The sequence below is a fragment of the Ambystoma mexicanum genome, chromosome 2p (assembly GCF_040938575.1).
Source record: "Ambystoma mexicanum isolate Mex_15411 chromosome 2p, UKY_AmexF1_1, whole genome shotgun sequence".
In the NCBI taxonomy this organism is placed as follows: domain Eukaryota; kingdom Metazoa; phylum Chordata; class Amphibia; order Caudata; family Ambystomatidae; genus Ambystoma; species Ambystoma mexicanum.
Window position 1 is genome coordinate 776,260,950 of NC_090923.1, and position 5,384 is coordinate 776,266,333.

Sequence of the window (5,384 nt, forward strand, 5' to 3'; positions counted from 1 at the left end):
GAATGGATGAAACGGATGGAGAGGATGGAACGGATAGAGTGGATGGAACAGATGGAGTGGATGGTGCAGGTGGAGTGGGTGATACGGTGGAGTGGCTCGAATGGATGGAGTGGATGGAACGGATGGAGTGGATGGAAAGGATGGAATGGATGGAACAAATGGAGTGGATGGAACAGTTGGAGGGGATGTAATGGATGGAGTGGATGGAGTAGATGGAACAGATGGAGTGGATGGAACGGATGGATTGGATGGAACGGAGAGAGTACATGGAACGGATGGAATACGCAGAACCGACGGAATGGATGGAATTAATGGAACGGATGGAGTGGACGGAACGGCCTACTGAAAACCACCATATCACAGTACCACGCTTACTCTCTCCTATACACCACCACTCAACTAGAACACAGCGATATTATGGTACATTCGGTATAGCTGTTCTTATACTAACACCTGCCTCTTATTCCTCAACATCCTAATTAAACACAGCTAGCTGAGCACACACTGCTAGCCTAAGTGTCTCCTCAGGCCTAACACAGCCAGGCATCAGTCTGGGTGTGTAAGGAAATATATAGCGTTTTACCAAAATGTAAAGGCATACTTTTTATAGCAAAGTGCAGTGGCATTTTATTGCCAGCAGTAAAAGGCCACATACATATATGTTTGTGTTGCCAGTATAACAAGTGAATATGTTGTTGGTGGCATACAAGGTACAGAATTCATAACACAGCAAAGCCCAATGTGAAACTGCAGAGAATGAAGTGCATCATTTTTTTTCTCTGTGATGCCATATATATGATACTACATTAATCATATAACTGACTAATTGAATTAACATTACTAAACACTAATTCTATCTTCCTTAACTTTATAATGTAGTCTCATGTGCAAAATGAGGTGAAAATACATATTTTGGTGACACTGCTGTAATGCAGTTTAAATGCCACACTAGCATTTTTTTTCTCTTTTTCTTCTGTGTTAACTTGTGGAGAGCAGAGGGAAAGTATGCACAGCAGGAAATACATTGAAACAGTTGCTCAGAGAGCAAGGATTTCATTGTTCTAAAAAATAAGGGTGGCGCAGAAAACATGCTTTTGACCTGATTGGAAGAAAGTGTCTGCAGACATGCCACGCAAATAAAGTAGGAAGGCTCTGAGTTTTGCTAATGGCAAAACTTGCGGAGAGGAGTTGATGGGGATTTGGCTGTGAAGACAGAAGCAGTTCCAGAAGGAGTTCCGAAGGGTACAGAGCGCTGGCTGAGAAAATGATCTCACTGTGCTCCCCACAGACACACACAAGATTTACACAAGCATTCTGTGCTGACTGGGCCTGTCTTTGCGAGTGGAGCAAGGTCGCATGGGGGACTTCAAAGAAACATTTTTGGTAAGATGTACAAGTGAGGATACTGTGAAATGCAGCATGAATGACTGAGCTTTATAACAGCGTAGAAAGGCAGGGAAGTCACTGCATGTATTTTTCGCCATGTTCAGAATGGGGGAAAATTAACCCATGCTTTAAAAGGCTTGTTTGTTCTGTTTCTCTTGATTTTTGTATTTCAGGTGATGATGCAATGTATCCATGGTAAGATTTGTTAATATGTAAATAAGGTTCCAAATAATAAGCGTCCATGAAAACAAATGGATTTAGTGTCATTTTTGCATCTGTGTTTTATGCATATAAATACACAGGGGAGATTCATTTTGTTCAGTAGTGCATTTGTCAATTTCCCACTGCAGATAAAACAACAATCCAAAAGAAGCTAATAATATTCAGTGATAAAGCAGGTTTGTGTGTGTGTGTGTGTCTTCATGCATGATGATGGGAGGTAATCTGAGATAATATATAGATTACTGGACGTCCATGAGCCAGTAATACTTTATGACATAGATCACTGGATGTAAATAAGCCAGTGATACTGGCCACAAACTTTTGGTGGCGCTCTAAATAAAATTGTTGGGTATTTATCAAGTGCATAGGTCCAAGGCTCTCTATAGACCATTGGGAGGTACTCAAATAGAAACAAAGGTTTTGTTTTATGATGGGGTTATAATATAAGGAGGAAAATTATGCTCATCATTAAATACCACAAAACAATATATCACTAAATTACCCAATATAAGCTAAAAAGGTTTAGTCACTAAAATAATATTAGGCCACACCCAATCTAAATGCAAGGCTAATTTACCACCAAACTACCGCTCATTTTTTGACAGTTAGAAAATACAGCCAAACCCCAAATTTACCCCAATAAGACAAAAATATCCTACAAATAATGGTGCGTTGGATGGGAAAGTAGCTGTAGAGCACCTACTGGGCATGGCAAGTGTGTTTTACACTACCATACGTGCATTAAAGGGAACCATGTTATGAGAGCAGTGTGACACTAGAAATGAATTTCAGAATGTCTCAAATGGAGACCACATTCCCAGAGTTAGTGCAATATCTTAAGGCAAAGTTATATGCACATGGGACATGGTCATCAAATAATGCACAGAATGGCATGACCACATATATGGTGAAGTGCAGAAAGAACCATTCGACAGCATTTTTGCAGAAGGTAGCATAATCCAGGTCTGTCTTTTGAGATTATTAAATGCTGCTAATAAACATGCAGAGAAAGATTGTCTGATACGGCTATGTGCCAAGACATGGTTCATTTTAAATAGGTCTCTGCAAATGCAAGAAAATGATGCCAAGATGATTAGCAGGTTAAAGATTTAACTAGGTGGAGCTAGTGAACAGGAGGGAAAATTAACAGCAGAGCTAGAGTAATGTCAAAAGGGCATGCAGTCAAAATGTAAAGATCTTGACATTCAATCGTCCCAACGAAAGAAACATCTTGAGGATAGTGAACAAGAATTAAAACACTTGAAAGGGTTGGTAGATCATATTAGACGAGATAAAGATGAAGTTGTTTTGGAAATGCAGATTTTACAAAAAGAACATTTTGAGAAAGAAAGTGTTCTTCAAAATGCTGAACAAGAGATGGTTAAAATGTTTCAAGAAAGAGACAAGAGAGACACAGAATTTAATGAATGCCAAATGCAAATGAGCAACATGCAAGATGTGATTGATAAGATGGGTGATGAAACAATTACTTGCGAAAGGAGACAGATCGGCTCCTTAAAAAGTGCAAAGATTTGGAACAGCAAATATGCAATTCCAGGTCCCAGGACAAACGACAGGGCACCACATTCAATGGAGTTGAGGCGAATTCTGTTTCTACACGGAGAGATACTGCCCCAGTGGCAGGGCCGGTGACTGGACTTGGTTGCAGCTCCCTTCGGGGATTTGACACACCTATTGGGGGCCGCCACCAATCACATACACCTGAAACAAGGGTTGAATCACAAAGTAGTGCAATTCTATGCATAGCAAAGAGTAACCCTATTAAAATAATGAAATCTGATCAAACCATTTAAAAAAGGAGGGGAGTGCTGTATAGAGGACCACTTAGAAGCAGTGCATGATATATTTAAAGCCATCCAGATACCTAAGTAACAATACAGACAATACTTTCCCTTAACTCTGGATGCTCCCACAGCCAGTATCATTAGGGGATTAAATGAACAGCAGAATAGGACATGGGCAGAGTTTTAAAACGAGATTAGACGTCATTTTTCTCGATTCCGGTCATTACAGGAGGCAAAGAAAGTTTCTTACATGATTACGGCTGGGCCTAATACGTCACCTGCCAATTTTTGCAAGACTTAAAAAGAGATGTTTTGTGCTTTGATGTATCTTTTGACCCCAATTCCAATGAATTTAAAACTGCCTACTTCTATGGGCTACAGAAAGATATCTAATCACAGTTAGTCCATGAATTTGACCGTGACAAGTCCCTTGAATGAATTGTGCACCAACGTACAAAACTATATGAGGTGCTATATTGTCAGGGTAGAGCTAATGCTAAAATGAAGGACACTAGACCAAAATCTAAAGAATCCTCAGTAACAGTGATGGAGATCAGGTCAGCCAAAATGTCGCTTGAGTCCGCTCAAAGTCCAGGTAAAAATATTTTGACACCTGAACAAAGGGGTAATCAACAGAGATTGTCATTCCCTGCACCAATGTTTCAATCACATAATCCTAATAATAGGGAGAGCTACATTAGCGTAAGGTACATAGGAGACAGGCCCCAGGCAGGATATCGGCCTGACATGTCAGGTATGAATAATAATCAGAGACAAAATCAGGATCAAAGAAATAGTGGTCCCTACCAGACGTTGGGGACACAAAGCAGATTTGACCCTAATACCATGATATATGGTAATCAAGACCGACCCAGGTATGTGGATCGATTTACTGAAAATGGAAATCCACATAGGGGAGACAGGACATGAGGCAAAGTATGAATTATGCCCCACGTCAATACAATGAATCACTGCCACCAGCGGATTCTAACCAAAGGACAGGTACACCCCGCTCCCCGCCCCACATGAATCAAGAATTCAGAAACAACCCCAATAGAAATCATTCGGCTGAGAGATATCAAAATAGATTCAATCAGGGCAAAAACAACCAATATCGACCTAGGCCGCAAAGAGAAGATTTTCGAGTGATGGAAAGATTCCAGTGTCTCGAAACCCAAGTGAAAATGTCAGCTGAACAAATAGGAAAGCTCTGTACAGCCCAAGAACAGTCATCAAAAGAAGGGGCAGAAGGCCATAGCAATGACCGGGTGGTTTCCGATGATAAGTGACTAAATAATAATACTTATAGTGCTAAAAAGACAGATCGCCCTGATCTTTGCATAATGACTCTGAGATGCTTAATGATTTAAAAACAAAAACATCTGCAAATTAACATGTGACAGAAATTGCAAATACATCTAAAAAAGAAGTTCAGTTTAACGTGGAGTTAAATCAATCGTTGAAGATTTGCACAAATGAAAAAGGAAAACATGAAATTCCAAAAGAACAAAGGGACAGATTTAAGAAAGACAACTCATGCATGGATAGTGCAATAGATCAGGGAGTAAGTGGGGATGTTAAAACACTTTCCCTAGACAATCAAAACATTAACAAAATACAGGCAGGAAAAATAAGTACTCAAAAGGAGGGTACAGATCAATCACCTGAAGAATTCTTTGAGTCACAGATTTTTGAGGAAGTTAAAAAGAGTGGTACCATGCCAAATAACCACAAATGCACAGAATTAGAAAATGACAAATTATTAAGTGATGTTTCTACGCATATTCAGTTGGAGGATTGTAGTGTGAACTCTGATGATCCTCGGATGGGAGGGCAAACAGTGGCCACACTCCAAAGGACCTCTGAATATGGGGAGATGAGTGAGGTTTCTCAAATGGAAATGGACAAAAAGGAGGGAAAAATGTCCTTTCATTTACCAATGTGCTTAGCCAAAAGTGAAAAAGGACTGAG